The 21,004-nt window shown below is 38.6% G+C and overlaps 1 long non-coding RNA gene across 1 annotated transcript in view; it reads left to right on the forward strand.

The window, feature by feature from the left end:
- The first annotated feature begins 329 nt into the window (after nt 1-329).
- LOC103352084 (uncharacterized) overlaps nt 330-21,004 on the forward strand; it is a 127,375-nt gene continuing 106,700 nt past the window's right edge. The window contains exon 1 of the long non-coding RNA XR_007913684.2: nt 330-452. This is a non-coding gene — a long non-coding RNA (uncharacterized lncRNA). The remainder of the gene's footprint in view (nt 453-21,004) is intronic.

A 21,004-nucleotide genomic window follows, 5' to 3' on the forward strand; every position in this document is an offset into this window, starting at 1 on the left:
TGGAGAAAACCTATGACCTTCTTGCTTACTGAAGAATCTATTCCATAGGGCACCAATCTCTGACTCATGGTGGAAGAGTAAAGAAATATAAACAGAATAAATAGATTTTTGAGCTTAATGGACATAACTCTTGCATTGGAAGACAACACAAACAAATGGGGAGATAATGCTTGAATTTAAACAATGATAATTCATTCATCTAAGAACCAATAGAGGCATGCATAAAGAGTTATGAAGTCCCAAATATGAACAGATTCCCAAGTGTTTGAGGGAGGCAATAAACATAAGGAAGAGATTCAAAGTTAGTGTTGTCTGAACTGTACCAAGAGGAAGAAGAGCTCCCTGGAAAGTCTGGGTGAAAGGAGAGAAGAAAATCACAGTGACAGGATATTTGTACTTTGTGACCAAACACAATTAGAGGTACTTGAAGGACCAGAGGGAGAGGATTCCAGGTAAGTTTGAAGCTCAAGATAAAGTCTTATAAGATTCTTGATTAATCTTCAATGTGTATCTCACTTTTCAAATATAGTGTTGGGGTATGCTAAATACTACATAAATAGAAGACAATTTGCAGACTGATTAGATTTGGTTTGAAGAATACCTAGGCATAGACGTATAGATTTGGTTAAAACTGTACATGTCAGAGAGTGCAGTGCAATTTTTTAAAAGAAGTCTTAAAATGGGAACTATAATCTTAACCTTGAGAATAGTTGTTTGCTTGGGAAGAACTGGCCATTTATTGACCATTTCAAAGCTACACACAAGAGGTGTCATGGCTGCCAACCATTTATTCTGTGTGAGTCATGTCTCATTAGTAGATAGATTTGGGAGTGTTATCCCTATTCACTAAGAACTTAAAATTTAATCACATTTTCCAATCCAACATTAAAAGGAATCACAATAAAGAAAGAAAAAGCATTGGGACAAAGCTCACATAAAGTGCTTAAAAAGTAAAGGAAGCTTGGATATTTTGAGTCTTTTCCTGACTGACAATTGCTCTGTGAATGCTGAATAATACATAAAACTATCATGGAATAGTGGCATATCAGAAACTTGCTTGTCAACAACGTAGTTTGGGTAGCTGTGAATGTAACAAATGTGTTTGGGAAGATGAAAAAGTGGGAAAAGCTTGGTTAGCTGAGTTTTGAAAGAGGGCTATGTTGTAGCTGTGGTCAAAAGAAATTACATAATCTAATATCCTGAAAGAGAAGTGTTTAAAACATAAGGAAATAAATTTTGATGCTATCTTGTGTGCCAAGGGAAGTACAAATATTTAGTAAGTATCTCCTTTTGCCAAGAAAATAATATAATAGTAAAAATGTCACAGATTTGCAGGTATAATTTGGGGGTTATAAATGACTTTGACATGTCAATATTTTAAAATGATTTTCTCAGGGAGAGCCATTCTGTGTGAAAGAACATGACTGTGTCTGCTTGATAATCACCTCCCTGTATATTGTGCTAAGATTATTTATGTCTCCAACGTGGGCATTCTGAGACCTGTTTGTGTGGGAGCTTTGAAAGCCATTCTTCTTTGATTATGTTTTAGCTGGTGAATCCAGGAAGTGTGGGAACTGAGAGTACTGTTCCAGAGACCTGTAGAATATGTGCTATGTTTGTCTTCTCTGCTGAGATATTCATCAATTATGTGTGCTCTAAATGCATACTAATCTTTCTTTTAGAAGAAGGTTCAAGGATGTCAAGAATGTATCTATGTGCTTCCTCTTACTGAGAATGAAAAAGCCCTGGAGAAGATGAAAAAAATAAAGTAATTCTGAAAGTAGGCTGAAAATAAAAAATAGACTCTAAGGAGGTGAGAGGAAGTTCTGGGAGGATCAATACCAGTGTTAAGAGGTTCAGGAGTGAATAAATATGACACTGAGAAAAATTATGAAGAAAAATAATTATCACCACTATAGCATGACATAACATTTTTCTTGAAGAGATAAAAAAAATTATGGTATTTTTCTAGACACACAAAGAACCATTTCTAAGCATTATTGAATAAGCAAAATTTTGCCATGATGTCATGTTGAATAGACTCCCCTCCTCCCAACCACCCCACAAACAGATATGGGTGAATAATTCCATACCAAAATTATCATGGTATTTAAAAAAAAGAAACATAAATTAAAAGATAAGCTTATTTCAGCAAAAAACAATTTTGAAATCTATATATTTTTAGTAATATATATTTTCCATGAATTTTTGAAGATGCCTGGTATTCATCAAATTCAAAATTTTCTTTCCAAAATAAACTTTTCTTTCAACTCCATTATTCTACAAACTTTTTGAAGTATGCTTATATATGTAATTAATAATATGAAAATGAAATAATATGGAAGGGAAAAAAACTAGTCTTCTCATTCTTAACCATACAATAATACAATATTTTTGTTTTTATTGTTAGTATTCTTTTTTTTTTTTTTTTTTGACAGGCAGAGTGGACAGTGAGAGAGAGACAGAGAGAAAGGTCTTCCTTTGCCATTGGTTCACCCTCCAATGGCCGTCACGGTCGGTGCGCTGCAGCCGGTGCATCGTGCTGATCCGAAGCCAGGAGCCATCCTCCACTGCACTCCCTGGCCACAGCAGAGAGCTGGCCTGGGAGAGGGGCAACCAGAACAGAATCTGGTGCCCCGACTGGGACTAGAACCTGGTGTGCCGGCGCCGCAAGGCGGAGGATTAGCTTAGTGAGCCACGGCACCGGCCTGTTAGTATTCTTTTATTTAATTATCTGAAAGAGAGAAAGCATAAGAGGCTACTCCCATCTTCCGCTTCCCTCCCCAAATGTTTGCAAAGACCAGAAATAGGCTGCGTAAAATCAGGAGCCCTGGATCCCAGTCCCTGCTGGGTGGCAGGGACTCAACCACTTAAGGCAATACCTGTTGTCTCCCAGAGTGCACCAAAATAAGAAACTAGTCGAATCAAGAGCAAGCTGGGCCTTGAACCTAGGCATTCTGTTATGGAATGTGGGCATCTCAACTTGGTGTCTTAATCACGAGGATAAACACTTGCCTTGCATTTGTTTTCTGTGTACTGACTTGGGAATACTTGCAGCTGAAAAAAGGAAGGAGGTTTAGAAAATCTAAGTAGGAAGTTGATGAACTTAGAGGCACAGGATATTGTTCCTTTTTCTAAACTCATATATTTGAAAGGAAGTGGGGAAGTTATGGGAAGTAATTTGATGACAGGTGTGTGATTGATGGTAATAAAATGAGGAGGGAAAAAAAAGCTCAGGAAAGTGACTGCTGAATCCCTTGAGTACAAGAACCATATTTTATTCAACTCTCCATCTGTAGCATCTAGTAGAGTGCTTTATATATAGTTGGAACCTAAAATGAAAAGACTTTTAAGGAACGACAGAAGAAGATATTATGCCAAAGAAACCATAAATCACAATTTTATAAATGTTGATAGGTATTAACAAAAACAAACAATGGAAATGGGGGAGGAGTTCAGTTATTCTCATGAGAAAACAACAGGGAGACCAGTCAAGAGCAATAACTTATGGCTGAACTCCTGACTGTGTAAGTGCAGAACAGTAGAGAACAAGGAAGATGAGTTTTAAATGTCAGTACAAGAAAGCAGAAATGATCTCATAGCTATCACTATGTTTCAGTGAACCCAAATAATAGACGATTACACAATGTTCCCAGAAAATACCTTTGCTATGGATTTCAGGGTAGAGCAGGGTATATAAAGAATAGAATTAATTTTGAATCAGTAGTGTGTCTGTGAAGGGGATATGCAGATATCAAGATGATGAAGCCATATTCCTTGATTTGACAGACCTTGCAGTCAGAAGTGGAGCTGGATAGGTCAAAATTTTACTAAAGTAAAAAATGATACAAACTATAATGGGTTTGCCTGAAAGGCCATGGATTAGTTTGCTGGGCTGCTGAAACCAAATGCTACAACTTGTATGATTTAAACAACAGGAAACTATTTTCTCACAACTCTGGAGTTGAAGTCCCTTGAAATCCAAGTTCAAGGTGTGATTAGAGAGGGTTCCTCCTGAGGCTCAGAGGGAGAATTTATTCCATGCTCTGCTCTGATTTGCTGACAGTCTTTGGTGTTCTTTGGCTTATAGATGCATCATTGATATCTCCACCTTCATCTTCATACAATGTTCTCCCCATGTGCCTGTGTCCAAATTTCTCTTTTATATAAGGATTGCATTGGATTAGGGACCTCCTAATGACTCATTTATTTAAAGATTTATTTATTTGAAAGACATGGGATGTTGATACTGCAAGCAGTGGCTTTATCTGTTATGCCACAGCACCGGCCCCCTAATGACTCATTTTAACTTGACATCTGACCTAACATCTGTTAGGACCCTAGTGCCAAATGAGGTCACATTTACAGACATGAGGGATTTTTTTTTCTTAAAGATTTATTTACTTATTTTATTTGAAAGGCCTCAGAGAGGCAGAGAGAGAGATAGAGAGAGAGAGAGAGAGAGGTCTTGATCTGCTGGTTCACTCTCCAGTTGGCAGCAATGGCCAGAGTCAGGCTGATCCAAAGCCAGGAACGAGGAGCTTCTTCTGGGTCTCCCACATGGGTGCAGGGGACCAGGGACTTGGGGCACCTTCTACTGCTTTCCCAGGCCATAGCAGAGAGCTGGATCTGAAGTGGAGCAGCCGGGACTCCGACCAGTGCCCAGATAGGATTTTGGCACCACAGGCAGTGGCTTTACCCACTATGCTACAGTGCTGGCCCCTGCTGATAAAGTTTTAATTTACCCTAGACTCAGATTTCCTACCTAAAAAAATAGTCATAAAAACTTAATGTATTTTTTTTATCAAAGAATTCATTCAAGGATTCATCCAGCACGTTTTGTTGGTGCTGTATTCACTTGAGGGTCATGGCAGCCCCACATGGTCTAGATAGATGTAGAACCTGCTCCAACAGGTATCACAGATTTGTAAGAAGAAAGATCCCTCACACATTCATGGAGAAGATGCTAGCTTTAGTAGCAGTACCATTAATATTCACATTTCTTCTAAAATGTCCATTTTGTTTTCTAGATCAGTGTTAGTAAGTGAGCATGTAATTAAATTCGAGGTCCAAAAAGTGTGTGGAAAGCTCTCATTAAAATTAGACGGATACCAGTAATGATTTTAATCTTAACAGCTTTATAAATAAAAAAGGAATTGCAAAATCTGTACGGCTTTGACGAACCCCAAGTGGGATGTGCTCTAACCCTCTTAATAATCAGCAGATCCATAATTAAGGGACACACGTGCCCTTCTTAGTGACTCACTCTCTCAGTGAGATACGTTTGGCAAGAATTTCTTTTCAGAAATTCCCTTCGTACAGGAAATGCTTGCTATTTCTTTGTACTCTAAAATAGACCCTTTTACATTTAAGAATGAATGATTATCTCAAAGGGATGAAGGATGAACTTAATCAATTCCTTATTCTGTAGGTGGGAGAATATCAAATTCATTGCGTTTTGAACAGGAAGAACCTTATTTTTACATACTTTGAGAATATAAATTTTAATAGCCTCCAGAAATACATTTCAGTGTTAGGAAGTTTTTTCGTCTTATCTAAATCTCTCAGGCTGTTCTTAGTGAAGGTGAAGGACAATTGGCTATCATTCTCTGTATAATAGACCAAGACTATAACTATGTATCCACTTTTTTATTCAATGAGTTTTTATTGAGTATCTACTACTAAGAGCCATGCCTGAGGATAAAATATTGAGCAAAACTAGACACAGCTCTAGTCTTCTAAAATTACTTTCATAGCCAAAGAATCTTTGCTTCTTTTTTTTTGGCCTTTGATCAATTTTTCCAACCCTTAATATCTTTTTAAACATATTTATCTTTATTTTATTTGAAAGGCAGAGTCAGAGAGAGAGAGAGAGAGAGAGAGAGAGATGGGGGCAGGGGAAGATCTTCCATCTGGTTCAATCCCAAATGACTGCAAAGCTGAGACTGGGCCAGGCCAAAGTCAGGAGCCTGATTTGGGTCTTACACATGTGTGGCAGGGGTCCAAGTACTCGGGCCATCTTCCACTCTTTCCCAGGTGCAGTATGAGGGAGCTGCACTGGAAGTGGAGCAGCTGGTACTCGAACTTGTGCTCATATGAGATACAGAGGTTGTGGGTGGCATCTCAACCCACTGTGCTACAATGCCATCTCCACAGCCCTTAATTTCTATTCCTATTTATCCTAGTTGTTAGCTGTGTGGTACTGAGCATATCAATAGTACTATGTTAAATAGTTTTTCTGAACCTGGAAATGAGAATAATTGTGGTATTTGCCATGTAGAGTTGTTTTGAAATTTGAAGGACCTAAGTGTCGCTCCCCCTCTTCGTGGAGGAGCAACACAGGACCCTGCGCTGTTCTTTCGTCTGCTCGGCCCTCCCCGGGTTTGCTGCTGGTTCTTCCCGGGTTGGCTACTATCCCTTCCACCTCCGTGGAAGGGCAGTTCCCCCTGGCCACATTCCCCACTTCCGCAGGGGAGCGGCACACCGCCGGCCGGTTCTCTGGGGGGCTGCACAGGTGTTCCTTCAGCTAGATGTTCCCCATAGATGTTCCTCGGTGCATGCCGTCTCTCTCCTCCTTTATAGTCCTCCTCCGCCAATCCCAACTCGGCTGCCCACACGCCGAGTACGCTGCTCTCCGATCAGGAGCAAGTCCTACAGTTTATCAGTTGAACTGGAGGCAGCTGTGCGGAAGCTGTTTACTTCTCTCCCAGCGCCATATTGTGGGAGAGCAGATGCATAGAATAAGTCTTAATTTCAGTAACTTAGTCCAGTCCGGATTGCTCCCCACACCTAAGAAGTGCTCAACTACATTAATACTTATCCATAGTCATTATTGCAGTAGAGTCTTTACAGCTGCTCTCTTCAACCAGTATGGCCACAACCACTTGCAGCTGTTTAAATTGAAATTAATTAAAAATAAATAAAGTTAAATATTGTTGCACTAACAATATTCCAGGTGCTTAACAGGCACAAGTGCCTGGTGGCTGCCATATTGGACAGCAGACATAGAACACTGTCATTATTGTAGAAAGTTCTATCGTACCACACTGGTCTATACAGCTCTTGAATAAGAGGAAGGGAGAGAGAGAGAGAAGGTGGGAGTGGATAGAGACACAGAAACAGAAAGAGGGGCAAAGAAGAAAATGACACACTTCCCTGAAATAGTCACTCAAGAAAACAATTGGTAAAACTAGCTTATTTCTCATGGGCCTGCTGCAAGTTAAACTATTTACAGTCATTTCTGCACTGTGTCTTTTTGACAGGCTCTAAAACACAGTTCTTAAGAACGTGTGCTCTGGAACTAGGTGGACTGGGTTTGAGTTCTGGATCCACTACTTACCGGTTGTGTGATTTGGAACAAGTTGATTAACCTTTCTGGCTTGGATTTCCTCCCACATAAAGCAGACAATACAGTAGATGCCTCATCAGTGAATCCACGTAAAAGCACAGAGGATGGTGTTTAGGCATATGAAACCTTCAATAATGGCAATATTAACAGGAAGTCAGGCAGGGAAATGTGGGCTGTATGCACACAGTTTTTACAAACATGGAACTTTGCCAGCTTTGCCCTTTTCTAAGCTATTTTTAGAATAATTTCTCCACTGACAGCCACTGGTTCCAGGACTCCTGCAGATAGCAAAATCTGTGGATGCTCAAGTCCCTTATATAAAATAATGTAATACATTCATAAAACATTTGTACATACTCCTGTATATTTTAAATCATCTCTAGATTAGTTATAATACATAACAATATAAATAGCTGTTATACTGTAGCATTTAGGGAATAATGATGATAAATGCCTGTATATGTTCAGTAGAGGTGTATTTTTAAAATATTTTCAACCCTTGATTAGTTGAATCCATAGATATGAACATTGTTGACATGGAAGGCCAACCGTATTTAAAGTTTCTGAGTCTCATTTTGCATTTTTAAAAAGTATTTATGCACCTCTCAAGATGGGGCTCAGTGTTGAGTAAGATAATGTATGTGAAACAAAGGGCACCCTTTAAGGCAAATTCAGTAAAAACTATTTACTTCTTTTCTTCCTATTTCTTTACTGGAATCACTGTAAGTACAGGTCATGCTAAACCTTATGGTTGATTATCTTTCTGGGATATCTAACATTGCATCTGAATGAAAAATGAGAGCCCTAAGAGGCAACCCCTAGGCTCTGTGAGGCAGATAATGCATTTTCCTTCCTGACACTCTGATTCCCATTGTGTGTGCTCTTAGGGCGCCTCAGATGACTGTACATTTTCAATTACCTGACGGATAGAGGGGAGAAATGGCAAGAATAATCTAATGTGACAGATAACCCCAACCACTGAGGGTGCAACCATCATTAATATTCATTTATTTGTTAATGTTTGCAATTCAATTCACAGTTATCAAAAGCATTGTGTTGGGTACAATATATCCTGCGGAATAATTCTGGCAGCAGATTTAGTCTAGCAATTGTTTAGTTTGGGCTTATATTCAAATTGGTTTACATTCCCTAAACAGAGAGTGACTGGTTTTAGAAGAATGTGGCAGCCCAGGATAAGGTGGTAGCAGGAGGGAGGCAGGATGTGATTAGAAATTCACTCCATCAATAGTCTGTGTGTAATAACATGTATAAAATGAGAATTCACAGGAAGAAAAGTTTCTTATGAATATATATATTTAGCATTCCATGAGCAATACTTTCTGTCAGCCTGAGAAAATCTGAAGGACTTTTCCATGTAATTGAGCTTTGCCTTCTTTATGTGGGCTGCAGTAATAACCCTCTATCAAGAGCCTCAAACAGGCCATGAAAGAGAGTCCTGACTACAGAGATGTGGGCATTTACACAGCGTGGCCATACAGGTAGCATCTGGTGCCGGAATGAGGATCTGAAGTCTTAGCCAAATCACCTCTTCTTCACATGACTCTCCTCTGAAGTTGGGAGGGCACTGGGCAGCCACTTCCAAAGGAAAGGCCACTTGCAGAGAAACAGTGCCCTGCTTCTGTGATTTCATTAAGTTGGCCTTGAAATTTAAGGTGGAAATAGCAGTTTAATAAATTGGCTTGGGGCTCACGCTGTGGCATATAGACTAAGCCTCTGCCTGCGGTGCAAACATCCCATATGGGTGCTAATTTGTGTCCTGGCTGCTTCTCTTCTGATCCAGCTCTCTGCTATGGCCTGGGAGAGCAGGAGAACATGGCCTACGTTACTGGGCCCCTGCACTCATGTGGGAAACCTGGAAGAAGCTCCTGGCTCCTGGCTTGGATCAGCCTAGCTCCAGCAGTTGCCGCCATTTGGGGAGTGAACCAGCAGATGGAAGACCTCTCTGTTTCTGTCTCTCTCTGTCTGTCCCTCTGCCTCTCAAATACAATATTAAAAAAGAGTATATTGGCATGAAATTTATGTCTTATGAATATTTACTGATGTCCTAAGGAAATTTGGGAAATGAAGGGCAACAAGGTCATAGGAAATCCATGAAGTACACTGTGGTCTCAACAGAAAAGCTTCTGAACTCTGAGTGTGATTTCAGATATCAGAATGCTTTGGGGATTATAGCGGGAATGTTTCAGCTCTCTCCTGTGTTATCCTGTGCAGAGTTTGGAAGTATGTTCTCAAGAGCATGCCATTTACAAGTGATTGTTCTATCAGTTAGGAGGAGTGAGTTCCCAGTGGCTGGAGTAAGGAAAGTGATGATTCAATGTGGAGTGTGAGCGAAAAACATTGGCCTAGCACTTTTGCACCTGTGGATGGGGAGCGACCTAATTTACATTTTGGCATAATTATTGACAAAGTTAAAGATGAATGGATGAGTGCTTTGATGTGGTATTTACATTCAGTGAGAAAGCCTAAAATTAGGGTATTTGGAAACATGTGGTTTTGAACATTTTCTTTCTAACTTGGGAAGTGCATGGGGCACATTGGTAAGGGAGCCAGCAGTGCAGGAGGATGGACAGAAGTTGTGTTTTCCTGTCTCACACCAGCTAATCAACATGCTCCTTCTCTCTTCTGCTCAAAAATAATCAGTGTGTCAGGAAACACACACATCTCTCCCCAAGATCTTTCCTGAATTCAAATAAGATAAAATGAAATTAGTTTTTTTTCCCCCTCCCTCATTGAAACATCTTTTCTCCATGAAGAACTAAATGTCTACCAAAGGAAAATGAAGAGGAGCTTAGAGGAGAATCTAATTGCCCACTTCAATCATTCCCACACTGAATGCCTGGCTAAAGGACAGGCAAGCCGAGCAGCAGTGTTTTGGCAAACTTTTAAAATAAAAGGAAAGGGGAAAACATGTTCCACTAAGAGTTCTGTAGAGAAATGGAGACAGCTGCTGCGTTTTCTACAGGCTGCTATCGCTTTCAACCAGACCCAAAGACAAATCTACTCTGGCTTAATTAATCACTTGCAGGTTTTCATGGTGGAGGAAAATGGGGCTCACCTACTGCTCTTTTAGCCAAGGAGCAAAGTTCCCGCAGTTGAGGGGAATGCTTGTTTTTTGAAGAAAATTATCGTTTCCAAAGAGGCCAGAATGAGACTGACTTTTGCTGGCATTACAAGGTAAGCTTGCACAGAGCCCCATTCTCAACCTATTCTAACTTCTTCTAAGAACACATGTACATTCAAATTCAGATGAACAAAGCTGTTTTAAAGTTATGACCTCAAATTAAATTTTTTAAATCTCCTTAAATTTCCAAACTCTCATTCAAATATTGGCATGGTTTGAATAAGGCTTGTCTCTACAAATTATAGAAATCTCACACTGAAATGTAAAGTCAGAGGGTACTGGTGTTGAGAGGTGGTGGGGCCTTTACGAGGGAGAAAAGCTTTTTTCTCTGGATGGGGGGTGATTGTGGTGGTGGTGGGTGGTGGTGGTGTTGTACCTTAGGTCTCTGGGGACTTGATGGATTGCCATCAGAGTGGGCTGTTATCAGATGAGCTTCCCAGGTCCCCTCCCTCTTCCACATGTGCCCACTTGCTCTTCTGCTTTCTGTCACGAGGCCTTCACCAGATGCTGATGCCATGCTCCTGAACTCTCCTGCCCCCAGAACTGTGAGCCAAAAGAACCCATTTTTCCTTTATCAATTACCCAGGTTTGAGTATTTTTTAATAGCGACAGAAAAAAAGAGTAATACAAAAAGGCTTGAGATTCTCTTCTCTGCATTAGACCACCTGCTGTAGTTTGGATATTACTTTGGGTATCCCCTAAAGGCTCATGTATCCTATGCTTGGTCCCTGAAGCTTGTATTAGTGGTTAATGGATTAATTTTAACAGTTATTGGATTAAGCTTTCAAACTTAATCGAGTTGTAATGTCTGAACGTGGGGGCTTTGGGAGGTGACTGTTTGGATTAATTTGCTGGGGCAGAGCCCCCATGATCGAATCGTGATGGCTTCAGAAAGATGTGGGCATGGAGTGCTAATGTCCTCCTAGTCTCTCTCTGCCTCTTGGCTGTACATCCTCCCTCCACATGTGTCTGCCATCTACCACCCTCATTAATACCAGTTCTAATGGGGCTGCCCCACCTGGGGCTGTGAGCCCCCAAAACCATAAGCAGAAATAAACTTTCTGCTTTTATGAGTAGCTTCTCTCAGGTATTTTTTTATAGTGATGCAAATGTAACACGGAATCCTTGATTAATTAAAACACCCCAACATCGGAACTGCATCTTGATGTATAAATCCTTTGGGCAGGGAGAGCTTTACCTGAGGAAGAATCCCAGGACCTCTTCTAAATCAATACTGAGCGGCTAAAAGCACAAGAAGCCAGGCAGAGAGTTAAGAAGGCCCAGGTTGGTTTTGAAAAGCAGCTCAGAATCCAATTTAATTGCAATTTAATGTCTGTGTTAAAAAAGCTATAGGAAAGGATTTTGAATATTGTCACCATAAAGAAATAGTAAATGTTTGAGGAGATAGATATGTTTGCCCTGATTGACTATAACACAATACATGCATGTATCAAATCATCGTGATACCCCAATAATATGTACAATTTTTATTTATTTTTAATTTTGAAAACATTATTTAAAAGGCAGGATAACAGAAGGAGAGACAAAAATCTTCCATCAATTAGTTTACTTCCCAAATGGTTGCAACAGCCAGTTCTGGACCAGGTTGAAGTCAGAAGCCAGAAACTCCATCCTGGTAGCAGGATGTTCAAATATTCAGGCCATCCTCTGCTGCCTTCCCAGGCACATTAGGAGGAAGCTGAATTGGAAACAAAACAGCCAGGACACAAATCATCACTTAGATATGGGATCCCAATACCACAAGTGGTGGCTTAACCTGCTGTGCCACAATGCCAGCCTCCTATATGATTTTTAAATCAGTTAAAAATTAAAAAAAAAAAAAAGGGATATGGTCAGGACACAAGACTGGGATCAAGAACCTGGAATTGCATTGTCAACCTTGAGTTTAATGCTGTTACGGAAGTTCAGGTTAGGATACCAACCTTAAATGAGATATGCTTCTTGAGGTCCACCTCTGATGACCACCAGATTAAGCTGTAGAGTGAGATGCTGGAGTCCCATAAGGTTCTTGAATTTTTGCTCACATGAAGTGCTAATGAAGGTTCTCCCTCTACCCTCTTCCCCCCACATCCCTAAGAGAATCAGGGACTTCTGTTTTCTTAAGGAGGTCAAGTTGGACAAGCCCAAATAGGTGTCAAAATATAAATAAAAAGAAAATCCATTTGTTTCTTGTGTCTTTTAATGAACTTTCGAAGGGATTTGATACCATATTGGACTCTCTTTCCATTTTTCCAGAACTTGCAGACAAATTTAAGACCATTCTTCACTGCCCAACCTCATGGGGTTTTCTTCCCTCTGCCCTGTGCTTTCTGAGTCCTATCTTACGTGTATTTTGAAACCTCTGACTGCTCTGGCAGGCTCCTTCTCAGTCTCCTGTTCTGTGTCTCTGGATCCAGTCTCCATGTTCCACAGCACAAAGATCTAGGCTCTGGCCCAGCATCGCCTTGTCAGCGGGGAGGGGCTGCAGAAAGCAGCAAGTGGCTCATTCATCAGTCTTGCCTTTGTCTCAGGCTCTTGTCTTTTTTGTTCACGCACATTGTTCCTCTAGTTTTCGATGAGCCCTACTTTTCTGACCCCAGTACAGCAGTCTATCCCATCCATGTGATCTTTCCAAATTTAGACTACTAGAGGGCAAAGTCTAAAATATTAATCACTTATGAATCACTTACAGAGTGATGCAAATACGCTGTTAATGAGAATGATGGTGGGAAAGATTGGATCTGTATGGACCACAGAAAAGTTGCAGTAATGGACTGAATCTCATTGGGGAGGTACCCAGGTGAGTCAGAGATGCCAGGAGGTACTGGGGAGGCCTGGTATGTCTATACAACTCCACAATAATCTGCTCACAGTATCTCATTTTTGTTGAGCACATGCTTAAGAACATATTGTAATAGAAAGAATTCTGAAGAATATAATTGGTGCCATTTAAAAGAGAATGTCCATTATAGATTTTATTTACTAAACAATCACTGTATGCTAGGCTCTGTTACATATGCTTGATAGTTGTCAAGGTACTCATAAGATATAGCTATTTAGCTCCACTGTTATAGTTCTAAAAATTAAACCTTATTTTTAAGATTTTATCTAGTCATGCAGGAAATGTCTGAGTACTAAATTAAACCTCTGTTTCTTTCATCATCTAATCTTGATACACAAATGCATCTACACAGATGCAACATATATGTTCCATATGACTATGTATACTAGATACAGGATTTACTTAAATATTTATCCGGAGCTAGATCTATACATATCAGACTAAAATAGAATTATCAGAGAGTAGGGGAAGCAGTGGGTTGGGATTGTTGCGACCATAAGGATAAAATTTCATCTGGAACAAAAGTTGGCCTTAGAGTAGATTAACAAAACCTCATATTAAATAAAATAATTCAGCACAGAAATACAAATACTGTATGTTCTCATTTTTGGAAGCTAAAAACATTAATCTTATTAAAGAACAAAGTAGATTAGTGATCATTTGGGAGAGAGGAGATGGAAACAGATAAGGTAACAGAAATCAGAACACAGTTAGGAGGAGTTAGTTCTAGTGTTCTACAGCACAAAAGGGTAATTAGAATCTCAACAATTTATGAAATATTTAAAAATAACTAGAAGAATATATATTCCCAGCACACAGGAATGGCAAATGTTTGAGACAGAAATACTACTTACCCTGTATAATGATTTGATCATTATACCTTTTACACATATATACACACACATATATGTCACATTATATATGAAAATATTATATGCAGATTAAAATTTAAAAGGACATAATTATCAATCCTTTGCATTTTTCATAATGCTGTCATTCAAGTTACCAATTTTTTCATGTCATCAATTTTCTAAGTAATTTTGAAGGAAATAGCTTCTTATTTAACTTAGTAATATCTATTGGCATGTGAATGTTATAAAATTAAATAAAATAAATAATAAAATTGTTTTTAAAACCTTTATTTGAAAGAAAGAGAGACAAAGAGATCTCCTGTCCTCTGGTTCATGCCCCAAATGGTTGCAATAGCAAGGCCTAGACCAAGTTGAAGCCGGGAGCCAGGAATTCAGTCTGAGGTCTTGGTGGGTGTCAGAGACACAAGTAGTTGAGCCATAACCTGCTGCCTCCCAGGGTATTAGCAGGAAATTGCAGTGAGGAGCAGTTCTGGGACTTGAACCCAGACCCTCCAACATGGGATGTTGAAATCCTGAGGCATTTTAACTGACACACCAAATGTCACCCCTGAACCTAACTTTTAAAATGAAGATACAAGAAATTAAAGAAGAACTTGGAATATCGGCCTAGGGGAGGGAAAACAGGCTCAGGCATTCATCCAGTATATGTCAACTACAAACACCTATTTAATACCCAGCACATAGCAGGTGTTTTAATGAGAAAGAGGACACAGTCTCCAATCTGAAGGAGCTCACCAGCTGGTACATAAATGATGGATGTGATGTGATTCATACTCAATGTGTCTAAGCCATAGGAAAGCAAAGGAGAGAAAAAGACATTCTGTAGATACAAGGGAGGATTGGAAAGGAAGTAAAGTTTTCTTCTGTCTCGAAGGATGGATTGACATTAGTAGGACAAGAATGTCTTAGTGGGAGTTCCCATGTGAGCAGAGGCAGGGCATTGTGGAAAGCAACCTAGGGGACGTAGTGAGATAGCCGTGTACTTAAGAGTTGGGGAAACAGGGATGGATGGAAGGGAAGCATGTGGGATTAAAAATCAGTCAGGGCTCTGCTGGAAATACGTAAATCTGTGTATACTTTAAGTTCTCTCTGGGAAAATATGAATGACGACTTTCCTTTGGATCAATACTGTAAAGCTGACATGGACGAATATTTTTTCTCTCTAATAATTGGGCCTGTCTCTCTAGGCCAATTGAGGGAAGAGCCTAGTATTAGTTTTCTATGGCTACTGTAACAAATAACAAAAGCAACAGAAATTTACTTTCCTGCAGTTCTGGAGGCCAGAAGTTCTAAATTAGTCATATGGGGCTACAGTCCAAGAGTGAGGAGGAGTGGTTCCTTATGGAGGCAACAAGGAAATCTAGTTCTTGCGGGGAATTTGAGGGCATCCTACTGCTTCATTTGCAGGACATCAAGGGCTCTGGATATTGTGACAGCTTCCCTTTACATTTTGCCGGGAATCAAGAGCAACACTGTTGGGACCCTTCACCAGGTAGCATGGAAAATGCCCCCTCCTCTTTTGTACTGAAGTCTCCTTCTTCCTCCTTCTTACTTGTCATTGCACATAGGCCCATCAGGATACTACAGAATAACCTACTCATCTACAGAGCTTTAATCTGATCACATCTTCCAAGTCCTTTCTATAGGGTGATCCAGTTTCAGAGACTGGAGCATGGATATCTCTGGAGACTTTTATTCAGACTATCCCAAGCCTCATGGCTGCTTGGTTCTGTTTCCTCCTGGCTAGGCTGTTTGATTTGCATATTCTGCTGTGATGTGTTTGGCCTTGTATCCTGTGAATTGCTCTGCAGCCATCTGGGCCTCAAGGTGTGTATCCTGTGGAGAGAAGAATTAGCTGAATGGACATTGGATCCTCGGATTTGAAGTAAACAGCAAGGGGCTGAGAATAAGCTTCTGATGCAATTCTGAAAGCTGAGAAAGGCTAGCAATGAAAAGATCAGCATATCTGGAAGAGATGTTTCTTATTTAACTTGGTAATATCCAAGGACATAATGGAAATTCAAGTATTTATTTCTGATACAGGATCAGATAAACAGGAATAGCAGGTAGAGAAAAGGCAGCTCTATAGCCATGTTTTTTCAAACACCCAAGTCTCTCTCAGTTCTACCTTGATGCTACATTTATTTTATATTGCCTTCCCACACCCATATCAATGTTACCCTGATGATTCTCTCTGACATCCTATATCTCCTTTTTCATATAATGACAGTATCACCTCCATCCCTAGACTCTGAATCTTCTACATCTCCTGTCCAGATTTTGTTCCTCTTCATGCCCAGCAATTTCACTAGCAGAATCTCTTCACCTGGTAACTTGATATCTTGGTAACTTGAAACTTTTCTGATTCAGTACAATGAATCCCCATGGAAACTTTCTCTTACTTTTTTTTCTCAAAGTCTGGTAGAGCTCCTTAGTCTTTCTTGTTTTTCTCTTGCCACTATATTTCTCTTTCTTTTCAGGTAAAGACAGTTCATAAGTCATATCTTCTGGTTCTTCTTTATTTATTTTATAAAAATTTATTTAATTTATACAAGTTTCATGTATTTCATATATACAGCTTTAGGAACATTGTGACACTTCCACCCCTAACCTCCCTCCCACCCATACTCCATCCGTTGTCCTCCTCCTTCTCACATTCCCACTCATAAGTTTTACAAAGATCTATTTTCAATTTACTTAATGTTTATATAGTGAACACTAAGTTAAAAAAATTCATCAAATAGTATGAAGAGGAAAAAAAAAAAAAGAAACAATGTTCCTCAATGGAAGAGACTCATCAAGTCTCAAAATGTCTATTTTACTCCAATACATTACAATTCAGGTACTCTATTAGTTACTTCATATCAGGTAAAACATATGTTATCTTTTTGGGACTTGCTTATTTCACTAAGTATAGTGGTTTCCAGTTGTGTCCATCTTGTTACAAAAGACAAGTACTCCATAGTGTAAATATACCATAATTTCTTTATCCACTCAACATTTGATGGACATTTGGGCTGATTTCATATCTTAGCTATTGTGAATTATGCTGCAATGAACATGGAGGTACATAAAACTCTTTTATGTGATGAATTCTTTTAGTTTGGGTAAATTCCCCGGAGTGGAATGGCAGGATTATATGGTACGTCCATATTCAGATTTCTGAGGTATCTCCATGCTATCTTTCATAATGGCTGCACCAGTTTACAGTCCCGCCAACAGTGGACCAAGATACCTTTTTCCCCACATCCCCACCAGCATTTGTTATTTATTGATTTCTGTATGAGAACCATTTTAACTGGAGTGAGGTGAAACCTCACCATGGTTTTGATTTGCATTTTCCTGATAGCTAATTATCCTGCTCATTTTCTCAAGTGTCTGTTGGCCATTTGAATTTCTTCTCTTGAAAAGTACCCGTTCATGACCTTTGCCCATTTCTTAACTGGATTATTTGTTTTGTGTTTGTTTTGTTTCTTGAGCTCCTTATAGATTCTGTAAGTTAATCCTTTGTCAGGTGAATAGTTTGCAAATACTTTCTCCCATTCTGTCAGTTGCTTATTCACTTTTCTGAGTGTTCCTTTTGCAGTGCCAAAGCTTCTCAGCTTGATGTAATCCCATTTGTCAATTTTGGCTTTGATTGCCTGTGCTTTTGGGGTCTTTTCTAAGAATTCTTTGCCAATGTCTTTCAGTTTTCCTAATGTTCTCTAGTAATTTTCTGGTATCAAGTCATAGATTTAGGACTTTCATACATTTTGAATGAATTTTTGTGTAAGCTATAAGGTATGTATCTAATTCCCTACTTCTGCACGTGGAGATCCAGTTTCCCTGAACCATTTGTTAAAGGGACTGTCCTTGCTCCTGGGATTGAGTTTAGCTCCTTTGTAAAACATAAATTTGTTATAGATGCATGGAATGATTTTTGGAATTTTTATTCTCTTCCATTGGTCTACAAGTATGTTTTTGTGACAGTACCAGGCTGTTTCGATTATAACTGTCATGTAGTATGTCTTGAAATCTGATATTGTGATGCCTCTGGCTTCAGTTTTGTTGTATAAGATTGTTTTAGCTTTTTGGGGTCTCTTGTGTTTCCATAATTTTTTTTCTAGATCTGTGAAGAATGTTATTGATTTTTTTATTGGGATGAAATTGAATATGTAAACTGCTTTTGGTAGTATGGGCATTTTGATGGTGTTAATTCTTCTAATCCATGAATATGGAAGATTTTTCCATTTTTTAATGTCTTCTATCACTTCTCAGTCTTTTGGCTAAGATCAAGTGTGTGTAATGTCTTTTTCCATTTCTTTCTTTAATGTTTTATAATTTTCATCAGACATTTTTGGCATCATTGGTTAAATTTATTCCAAAGTATTTAATTCTTTTTGGAGCTATTGTGAATGGGACTTATCTTAAAAGTTCTTTCTCAGCCATGGCATTGTGTATACAAAGCCTATTGATTTTTGTGTGTTGATTTTATATCCTGCCACTTTTCTGGACACTTCTATGAGTTCCAATAGTCTCTTAGTGGAGTCATTTGGATCCCCTATATATAGAATCATGTCATCTACAAATAGGGATAATTTGATATCCTCCTTTCCAATTTATATTCCTTTAATTTCTTTTTCTTTCCTGATGGCTCTGGCTAACACTTCCAGGACTATATTAAATGGCAATGGTGAGAGTGGCCATCCTTATCTGGTTCTAGATCTTAGGGGGAATGCTTCCAGACTTTCCCCATCCATTAGGATGCTAGCTGTGGGTTTGTCATAGAGTGTCTTGACTCTGTTGAGAAATGTTCCTTCTATACCCATTTCCCTTAAGGTTTTCATCATAAAAGGATGTTTTATCTTATCAAATGCTTTATCTGTATCTATTGAGATAACAATTTGGTTTTTGATATTTAATTTCTTAATGTAACATATCACATTGATTGATTTGTGAATGTTGAACCATCCCTGTACCAGGGATAAATCCCACTGGGTCCAGGTGAATGATCTTTCTGATGTGTTGTTGGATTTGAGTAGCTAATGTTTTATTGAGGATTTTTACATCTATGTTCTTCAGGAATGTTGGTCTATAGTTCTCTTTCTCTGTAGTATCTTTTTCTGGCTTCATAGAATAAGCTTAGAAAAATTCCCTCCGTTTTGATTGTGTTGTATATCTTGAGAAAATGGAATTAGTAGTTCTTTAAATGTCTCATAAAATTCAGCAGTGAAGCTGTCCAGTCCTGGACTTTTCTTTGCTGGGAGTGTCTTTATTACTGATTCATTTTTTTGTTGTGGTTATTGGTCTGTTTAGGTTTTTTATGTCTTCATGACTCAATTTTGGTAGACTGTATGTGTCTAGGAATACATCCATTTCTTCCAGATTTTCCGATTGGTTGGCATACAACTCTTTGTAGTAATTCCTGATAATTCTTTTTATTTCTGTGTTATCTGTTTTTATATTTCCTGTTTCATTTCTGAGTTTATTAATTTGGATTTTATCCCTCTTTTTTTGGTTAGATGGGCCAACGGTTTATCTATTTTTGTTTATCTTTTCAAAAAACCAGCTCTTCATTTCACTGATCTTTTGTATTGTTTCTTTGTTTCAATTTTGTTTATTTAATCTCTAATTTTAGTTATTTCCTTCTATTCATTTTTGGTTGGATTTGCTGTTGTTTTTCAAGGTCCTTGAGATGTATTGATGGCTCATTTATTTGGTTTCAGTTTCCTCATGTGGGCACTGATTGTTATAAACCTCTCTTTTAGCACTGTTTTTGCCGTATTCCATGTTTTGATTTAATATATTGCCACCTTCATTTGTTTCCAGAATTTTTTTATTTCTCTTTTGATTTCTTTTATGACCCACTGTTCATTCAGGACCATATTATTCAGTCTCTGTGTCTGCATATGATCTAGAGATTATTGAATTGTTGATTTCCAGCTTTATTCTATTGTGGTCAGAGAAGATGCATAGTATGATTCTGATTTTCCTGAATTTTCTGAGACATGCTTTATGGCTTAGCATATCATATATAATAGAGAAAGTTCCATGCACTGATGAGAATAATATGTATTCTGCAACTGTGGGGTGAAAAGTTCTGTAGATATCAATTAGGTCCATTTGGTCTATAGTGTTGATTAGCTCTCCTGTTTCTTTGTTGATTTTCTGTCTAGTTGATCTGTCCATTGCTGAAAGTGGGGAATTGAAGTCCTCTGTTACTACTGCATTGGAATCTGTCTCTCCCTTTAGATCCATTGATACTTCTTTTAAATAGCGGGTGCCCTGTAATTGAGTGTGTATACTTTTATTGTATTCACATCTTCCTTTTGAATTGGTCCCTTAATCTTTCTTTGTCTCTTTTAACAGTTTTTATGTTAAAGTCTATTTTATCTGATACCTGCCCTTTTTTGCTTTATATTGGCATGGAATATCTTTTTCTATCCTTTCATTTTCAGTCTGCATGTATCTTTATTGGTGAGATGTGTTTCTTGTAGGCAGAAAATAAGTGGATCTTGCTTTGTAATAAATTTAACCAGTCTGTATCTTTTACTTGGAGAATTGAGGCCATTTACATTCAAGGTAACCATTTTTAAGTAATGACTTGGTCTTGCCATTTTTCCGTAAATATCCCTATTATTTACTTTGGACTTATTTTGTACTTTTACTGGGGAGTTTTCTGCCTTCACATTCTTTCATAATAGTAGCTATCTTTTTGTGTTTCTGTGTGTAGCACATCCTTAAACATCTTTTGTAAGGCTGGACAAGTGGTGACAAATTCTTTCAATTTCTGTTTGTTATGGAATGTTTTTCTTTCATCT

The sequence above is a fragment of the Oryctolagus cuniculus genome, chromosome 9, assembly GCF_964237555.1.
Source record: "Oryctolagus cuniculus chromosome 9, mOryCun1.1, whole genome shotgun sequence".
NCBI lineage: Eukaryota > Metazoa > Chordata > Mammalia > Lagomorpha > Leporidae > Oryctolagus > Oryctolagus cuniculus.